Here is a 9,272-nt window from a genome sequence, read left to right as displayed (position 1 = left end):
GAATGCATAAATGAAAATAAAAGATGGCACCAATTATAACATCTAGTATTTTAATGATGCTACAGCAGGTACTGTGCTAAGCCTACCTGTTACCTTACTCTCCTATAAAGTTGATAATTAGGTTAGGTTATTAGGTTACCTTACTCTCCTATAAAGGTTACCTTACTCTCCTATAAAGTTGATAATTCATTTTCCTCTTCTTGTAGATAAAGAACCTGAGTCTCATAGATTTAAAAGTTCTTCAAGGTTCACAGGAATGTAGCAAACCACAAACTCTGTGTTTGAATACAGAGTGTCTGGACTCCATAGCTCCCAGTCTTTCATTCTAGGCTGTACTGTCATCCAGATGAGACTGAAGACAATATGAGAGCTGATCTCGTGCAGAGATGTTCCCTTCATTACAGCAATGGTACAGGTTTCTCTCTACAATCTGGCTCATAATGAATCAACACGAGTCAAATGTAAAGGCATCCAGTAGCATCATAGGGATAAGATGGAAAGCCTGTCACCTAGCATGTAGAGGACTCCTAAAATAATACTCTTCCTCTATTCCTCATAAACTCTGATATATTTTTTTCCAATCATTTATTTATTGGACAAAAATCCAAGGAGAGGTAACTCTGCCTCCAGAAATACAGAGACTATGATGCCTACCCCATGGAGCTCATGCACAGAGAAGGAAAACTTGGAAACAAAGAAGTGGAAACATTTACTTGAAGGGTGAAATGTGTTGTATCCATGGAACAAAGGTTGTAATGGCAAAATATACTTGGGGCAATGGAGGAAAGCATCACAGAGCAGGAAGGATGTTTAAGGAGTGCAGGTGGTTTGGGGGCAGGTAGGAGGGTGTTTTTTTGGGAAGGGTCTGCATACCTAAGAAATGGAGAGTTGCAACAATAAGGCTTATTGGAGAAACTATATAAGGACCTGGTACCTAGAAATTAGCACCACCCCGATAATACAGGAATTTCATTGGTCCCAATGGGCATGGAGATCTAAAAAAGAAAGGATTTTACCTCTCACCAGTCACTCCATTGGCAGTGGCTCTAGTGTCCCTGAGAGCCTTTGGTGGTGGGAGGGGCAGCTGTACGTGAGAGTGGGGCAGTGAGGTATGGCTTGATGAAATGTGAGCAGCATTTGCTTTGAACAATTCTATCTTCATTGTTATCTCATCAAAAACAAACAATTGCACAGTCAGCTCTGGAAAGCCAGGTAATAATATGCAATTCTTTGACTGTCCTCTGTAACCTTCTCTATTTTCTTACATGTCCTTAAAAAGACAGATAGAGCTACAGATGATTATCAGGTAAGGAGAGAAAAAGATAAGCAAACACAAAGTAATAATATAGTTCTCTGCAATCATTGGTTGTTTCCCTGCCGAGGATGTGCACTCAAATAAGCCATTATTTAACGTCTTCTTCTGCTTCTTAATAAAAATCTCATGAAGTCAGGGTGTTTTCTCATTCCCACCCCTGGCTACCTCTGTGAATAGACTCGGGAGAGCAGAATTTTTCTCTGGCTTTCCTCCCTGCTGTTCTATCTATTTCTCCCATCCCAAGGTCTTCCAAACTTTCCATTGAAGCAGACGTGTGGGAGCCCAGCGCTCAATGGCTCCAATTCTCTCCTGTATTCTTTTCACATCAGACTGATTTCTTCATTGTCCTCTGGATCACAACATGCATTTCTCTCCTTGCACATTTGTTCAGGTAATTTGTACAGCTCAACAAAACTCTTCCCTTATCACTTTTCTGGGAGTGGCGGGGGTGAGGAGGGGCAGTGTGGGAGGAGGAGATGGGGGAGGTCTGAAGCTGGGCCGGTCTAGGGGATCTTGAATGAGACATTTAATGTAGACCCTCACTGAATGTGCATGAATGATCATAATTGTTGATGAGCCTCTAACGTCTCAAGCTCTGGTTCAAGTTATGCAAGCAGACTGGAAGAGAATGGCGATGGACATCTTGACCTCTCATCTGTGAGCAATGAATGTGAACCGTACGCACACTGCAGATTTTGAGAGGAAGCTCTGAAACTATAATAAAGCTGCCTTCCTAGACCTTTGGTTCTTGATTTGACTCCTGATTTCTAGAGGCACTGGAGGGGGGTTGTATGCTGCTGTTCCCCTTCCTCAGATGATCGACTCCTGCTCTCCGGAATTCTCACAGAAATTCAGAGAAGGGGTGGGTGATTCTCTTTACCTGGGGCTCCTTTCTTCCTTACTCGTATGGCCAAGTCCTCCCTGTTTTTCTAGCTTAGGTTTGCCCAACAGCCCTGCTCTTGTGCCCTAGGTTGGTCAGATTGTAGGACAAAACACAGAACAGCCTGTTGAATTTGAATTTCAGATGAATAACAAATACTTTTTAAGTGTAAGTATGTCCCAAATATCACACAGGGCATGTGTATAACAGAAAAGTGTGTTGTTCATCAAAAATTCTCGTTCACTGAGACTCTAGACAACCTCATCAAATGTCATCCCTGTGTGTGTCTCTGACACCTGTGCACTCCCTACCAGCACTCCCTCCTGGCCCTGGATTTATCCTGCTCCCTTTCCCTCCTCTCTCCTCTCCCACTTCACAGAAGCGAGGAAACCACGGGGCTCCCACAACCCTGGCCTGAGACACAGCCACCCCTCCCTTAGGAGATTGCGGGTGTCTTCCAACCAATCTCCTTGTTTCCATCCCTGACTGCTTGTGTCTGTCTTTGTTCAGAAAGCTTTCTCTAAAGTGTGATGAGGTCACAATTCTTCCCAGAACCCTCAGAATGAATTCCAGAACCCCTAAGCTCCTCTTTCACTTTGCCTCATTGCATCCACAACCTCATGCCCTGCTGTTCTTCCCTCTTCTTGCTCTTTCCATCCCTCCCACACCCCATGCCGAACCCCCCTAACCCTCCAGGCTGTTGGTTTCCCCAGCTCTTCCCTGCGTATCCCCACATATGTCCTCCTGGCTCTCTCCCTCGCTACATTCCCATCACGCTGCCAGAGAGCTCCTGCTGTCACTCTGTCGAAAATCCTGCCTTTGACCACTACCCTCTGTCGCCATAGCTTGTTTTATTTGCTTAATATTATTTATTGACATACGACATATTATATATTCATATATTGTTTGTTTTTGAACTGTGTTCTCACATAAGCAGGAATTTGAGCTGTTTGGAGCTGCTCAGTATCCCACTGCCTAGCACAGTGCCTGGCATAGAGTGGATCCCTGATAAATATTGGTATAATGAACAAATGAGGGAGTGAATGAGTGTTTATATGCCCTCTTTTCCATAAGCTGGGGAGCCCCTGGATGTCCAGGGACCACCTCTGGATGCCCAGTTCCTAGCGCAAGACCAGAGACATTGTAGGAACCTTCTAAATCCCCAGTGCCTCGCCCAGGGCAGGCATGTAGTAGGACCTTCATATATGTTACTTGCGTGGACTGTGGAAATTGTCTCTGGCTTTTGCCAGTGAAGCAGAAGGTCTTGATTAACACGCTTCTGGAAATCCATCAGAATGTTATGGGATTTGAAAACAGCTACTGAAAAAAAAAAAAAACCTAAAGAAAATAAAATCACAGTCTTGGAAAACTTTGCTTTGAATGTTGCAAACATCTTTAATAGATTCTGACTTCAAGCTTTCTCTGCAGGGTTTTGAAAGTTCAGAACTACTAAATAGTCAAATATATCTATTGAGGAAAAATCCATATGAACAAAAGAACACAATAAACATCCCCAATTAGGAGCAGAGTGGGCAGATGAAGGACTCTGGCTTTTTGTGTAGTACAACAGGATGGAGTCTTTTCCTTAGGCAAGCAGTGGATATTTGCTTTATATGAGTGCTTGCTGATCGCCACGAGCTACCCCGGTCTGCCATTAGGACATAAGGACATGCCTTGTGAGCGGATGTGTGGTATTTATGAAGGGTTTCTACCGTGCTAAGTATTGAGCTGACACTTTCCCCCCAGCAGGAAAATTATGACATATGTGTGATACGATCTTTGCCCTTGAAGGACCTATGTTTTGAGGCAGCGCTGCCCGGGAAGACTTTCTGTGACAAAGTCCTCTATTTGTGATGTCTGGTATGGTGGCCACTAGTGTGTGTGGCGATTGAAGGCACACGTGGTAGGTGTCACTGAGGAACTGGATTTTAAAAAACCTATTCAGTTGTAATTAACTTAAACGTGAAGATCACATGTGGCTAGAGGGATTGGACACTGTCGTTCTAAAGTGAACAGAATGTAGGAAGCGATCCTCCTCTTGGTGCTCGTTAGCTCAGCTTGGCAACGTGGATGTGCTCCCGAGAGCCTGCCCAGGAGGGATCTGAATTCAAAGTCTGCTCTAAACTTCTGCTCGAGGAGGAATTTATTCAACTTCTCTGTGCCTTGCTGTTCTTATGTCTAAGGTGGGGATGATGTTAGCTCTGCCTTTTGGGGTTGTTAAAATAATCAGTGAGCTGCTGCTGCACAGCTGTGCGCCTGTGTGGACAAAGGTACTGCATGGTGCATTTAAAACAACAACAAACTGTTAAGAAGGTGGCTCTCGTGTTAAGTGTTCTTACCTTGGTAAAATACTAAATAAATAAATAAATAAATAAATAAATAAATAAATAAATAAGTCAGTCAGCTAACGTGTGAAAGTGTACGGGACACTGCCCGGCACGGGGGTAGCTCTTTGCAAATGCCAACATATTACTTGTGGAGCAGGGAGGCCAGGAGGCCACGCTATCTATTTGCGGGTTTGACATCTCTGTATGCATTTAAATCCCCAGAAATAAACACATGTCCCAGTTCTCATGAACCCAACACACCTCAGTGATGCCCTATCGCGTGCACCGGGGTGACAGGGATGCAGATGTGCCCAGGATGTGGGTTCTATTCTGCAAGGGCTCACCGCCTGGCAGAGATGGCCTACATGTGAACAGAACATTTTGGCTCCTTCACTTACACTTCAGGAATTTGCTGAAGAACTAACAAGTGCCAGCCCTGTCTTCAGTTTTTCTCTAAGGATTTTAAATCCCTTATGAATGTTTTCTAGCTTTTTATCTCTCTGGACTGCATCCTGGTTAAGTTACTCAGGCTCTTATTCTCTTTCACGAGGCTCAATCTTTGAGTGTGTCCCATGTACAGCTTAAATATTGAGTCTGGGTCACAGCCTATATTTTTAATTTCAGGGTTTCTGGTTTGATACTTCTTTATTAATTAACTTCATTGTCATATTTTGAGTCTTTTCACAATTGCACATTTTATTTCCATTTCCTTACAACAGAATCTCCCTCCCCTTAGTTGTATTTATATAACTCTTATGATGCAAGCTTTCCTCATGTGGCTCAGAATTTAATCTGTAAGCTCTTCTTGAACGGGGACTTCTAATCTCAGTTCTTATCCTCCTCTGAGTCATGGCTTTAAGATGGCTTCATCACCTTTCTGGGGCCTCAGCTGCATGACCTAGCGTGCTTCCTGGCTCTCTGCAGCCTCTCACATCTGAACCTGATGATGAGGGAGACTGAGCCCCAACCGTACGCCCTGGACTTTGGGTTCAATGTGGTGATTCAACAGGGCACACTGCATTTGGGGCTGCTTTCCTGGGTGTGTGGTTGAGTATGTTTTAGGTATGCAAAGAAACATGAGGTCAGTGTTTGCTGACCGGAAAGGTGGAGTGTGCTGGGGACTCAGCAGATACTCACACACTTACCTCTGGGCACATGTGTTTCCGGATTTCCCTGCAGGTGGCTGGGGTGCTGGGGTGCTGGGGTTGAGTAACCAGCAGTCCAGTGTGGGCAGAGATGTGCTCACTTCCACGGCTGGCTCACAGCACATCTCCCTCTCTCGTCCCCTTGCTCACTGGGTGCTGAAGCCTGGGACCACCTGGGGGGGGGGGGTCACGTGATTCCATTGAGCCCCCATTAGCCTTGGTTCCTAAAGGTCTGGGAGTGGATAGCACTTTTCACGATTGAGAAATAAACTTCTTTTGTGTTGAGTCATGAGACTTGGAGGCTTAGCTGCACAGCAATAAAACTAATACATGCCTCCCTTGTTCTTGTGGGCTTATGCCTTAAAAAATATTACTTCACTGTCATCTGAGTGGCATCTCAGGAAGGAACATGTTCAAGCCTCCATGTTGAAGCTGCATCTCCTGTCGGGGGTTCTCACCGCTCTGGCATTCTGAGAGCACCCTGTTTTATTTTCCTGTGCATGCATTTATTTGTTTGTTTTAAAAATAGCTTTACTATCATTTCTATGGATCGGGTGCAGGGAGAGGGGGGCTCAGTTTGTGCTTAGAGTCCTATCTTCAAATCGGTTTAATGTGCTGCCAGATTCTATTTGCTAATATTTTATTTAGGATTTTCCATCAATATTCATACGTGAGATTGGTCTGTAGTTTTATTTTATCCTCTCTGTCAGGTTTAAAAATCTACATTAGGCTGGCTTCACAAAAAGAATTTAGAAGCCTCTCTTTCTTCCCCACACACCCGAGGAATGGCAAGCATGTAGAAATAATCCATTCCTTAAAGATCCAAAGAAACTCACCTGTAGCACCATCTCTTTTAGAACACCAGCTTTCTAAAAAAGTCTACTTTTTCTTTGACATCATTTCCATGAGACAGTCTCTCCTTCTAGGGTCAACTTCTTTATTTCTGATTTCTTAGAAAATCAAGAAAATCAAGAAAATCAAATTCATCAAGAATTTTAAGTTTATTTGCTTTAAGCAAATTAATCTCTCACTTTCCATTTTTGGGGTTATTTTTTGAATTTTTAATAATTTTTATTTAGGTATTTATACTTTCAAAGGTTTTTATTCTTGATAAGCTTACCTAAGTTTTTTTTTTTTTTAATTCTTTGTTGCTGTCAAGCACATTCTTGGGTTTATTTATCCTTCCTACCATTTTCTGTTTCGAATTCATCACTCTTTGTTTTTATGATCTGGTTACCTTTTGTCTGGGTTTATTCCTCTCCCATTTCTTGCATTGATCTCTTTCTTCTTTGGTTGAATGTTTCCTATATTTTTTATTCGGTTTTCTTAGTACTGTAAAATTTTTATAATTATTTAAAGACATTTCCTGATGAATGTGGCTTTTTTTTTTTTTTTTTTTTTGAATGTGGCTTTAACAATAGAATACCAGTTAGGTACATAGTGTTTGTTTAACTGTAATTTTATGTTAGAAAGATGATCTACCATGAAGGAGACTTCCTCTTTTAAGGGGAGATTTGTGTGTATGTGTGTTTTACTTGCTTAATTTACAGATTGGGTGGAATCCTTTCCATGCTCCCCCCCCCCTTTTAAAAATTTCTATGACTTTGTGTTTGGAACCTACCTGAGCTATAGCTATCTGAGAACATTTAGTGATGTTTTCTTTGTGGCCTATTGATTATGAACTCTTTCAATATGCATTCTATGGGACTTGAAAAAGAAGGCATGGTCCCTTTTCCCAAGGATAGGCTTTGTAGTCCACTGGGGCAGATGTCTGCCTGGTACTCTGGCTACCAAGACATTTTAGGACACCTTTGCTATGTTTGGGGTTGCTAAGCTCTCTGAGTCAAGCCTGCCAGTTGTGTGAATCCTAAAATTAGCTCTCCAGGCTCCTTTTGTGTGAAAACTCAGGCATCTGGCTCAGACTCTACCAAGCAGACTCATCCCAGGGATGCTAGAAGTGAGCTTCTTGAGAAATGTGAAGGATAAAAGCTGAATTCAGCAGACTAGGGGTTTTAAAACCAGCAAATGGAGCAGGTTCAAATTTCTGAGATGGGAAGGGCTTTTCGGCTTGTGGAATTTGAAGTGGCAGTGAGGGAAGAGTCCAAATTGGGGCATTGTGGAATAAGGATTTTGGGAAAGTTTCTGCAGGTATGTCACCTGCTGTGCTTCCTCAGAGGAGCTCATGGTTCTGTAAATGGTGCTCATCTTTTTGTGCTTAATCACCCAGACACAATTTCTGTTGTTGCAACTTCGAACCCTGTCTGTTATATAGGTATTTAAATCATTTCTATATATCATGCAATTATGTATATAATGTATTAAAGATCCATACGTTATTTCTATCTTATGCTATTTAGATTGTCCATCTCCTGACTTTATTTATTGTTTTTAACTTTCTAAAACCTTTTCATTTTGAGGTTATTGTAGATTCACATCTTTATTTCATTTTACTTTATTTTTTTATTTTTTATTTATTGTTTTCATTTTACTTTAACTTAAATTATTATGCTTATAGGATGAGACAGGTGCATTAAAATGTTGTAACATTATTATATTACTGTCTTTTCTTACCTTTACTACATTTTTGGACTGTACTTTTGCTGCTGTTTTCATTGTTGTATAAATATTAAAGAGCGTCCATTGTGATGTGTTTACTCATTAAAAATGATCATAAGTATCTCCTTTAAATCTCTCTGCCTTGAATTTATCCTTGCCTGACTCTTTTTTTCTTTTAAGAGAAAGAGCATATGCCTGTGGTGGGGGAAGGACAGAGGGAGCGAGAGGGAGAGAGCGAATCTCAGGCAGGCTCCACACTCAGTGCAGAGCCCGACATGGGGCTTGATCTCATGACCTGAGCTGAAATCAAGAGTTGACAGCTTAACTGACTGCACCAGCCAAATCCTTGCCTGATATTTTAAGGTCAGTATGTACTTTGAAGCTCACTTTTTCTTTCAGTAGTTATAGCTATAAATTTATAGAATATACATAATTTTTATTTCTTCAGATAGTGTTTATTGATTTCCTTCCAACTAGCTTCCCTCTGTCCTTTCCATATAGTCTGGTTTTGGTTACCTACATTATTATTTTTATTTCTTCAAGTGAATACTTCACACATTTAAATAATATACCTATATATTTTATTAGTTTCAGACATTATGGATATTGATATTTCAACCTTCACAAGAGAAGATTATTTATGAAATACCTTTCTCCTTTCTTCTTCCTCTTATGTTGTTTGATAGCTTTAACATCATGGTTGATAGAATATGTATTCTGTTTAATGGCAATGTTTTTCCACAGCTGTACAATGTTTGTTTCAATTAGTTTTTAAAACATAATATAATAGTCCCAATAATTTTACAATATCTTTCTTTAATTTTGGAATGGTGACAGAGCAGCTTTTCATAGCTTGTTTAAGATTACATCATGGAAATTCTTTTCTTTGAGATGTTAATTTTTTTTTTTTTTTTGAAAAGAGGCATTTATTGGGCCAGCTGGGTAGCTTCTGCTTGGTCATGATCTCAGGGTCTTGAAATTGAACCCCATGTCATGCTCCATGCTTGGCATGGAGTCTGCTTGAGATTCTCTCTTTCCCTCTCCCTTTG

General features: G+C 41.3%; 1 long non-coding RNA gene across 1 annotated transcript; it reads left to right on the top strand.

The window, feature by feature from the left end:
* Positions 1-219: 219 nt before the first annotated feature.
* LOC140640455 (uncharacterized) lies at positions 220-2,047 on the top strand. Its single transcript, XR_012037181.1, has 3 exons — positions 220-1,306; positions 1,560-1,706; positions 1,909-2,047. It is a non-coding gene; the product is annotated as an uncharacterized lncRNA (long non-coding RNA).
* Positions 2,048-9,272: the final 7,225 nt, after the last annotated feature.

This window comes from Canis lupus, chromosome 9 (genome assembly GCF_048164855.1).
Source record: "Canis lupus baileyi chromosome 9, mCanLup2.hap1, whole genome shotgun sequence".
In the NCBI taxonomy this organism is placed as follows: Eukaryota; Metazoa; Chordata; class Mammalia; order Carnivora; family Canidae; genus Canis; species Canis lupus.
This window is presented reverse-complemented; position numbering and strand designations above follow the sequence as displayed.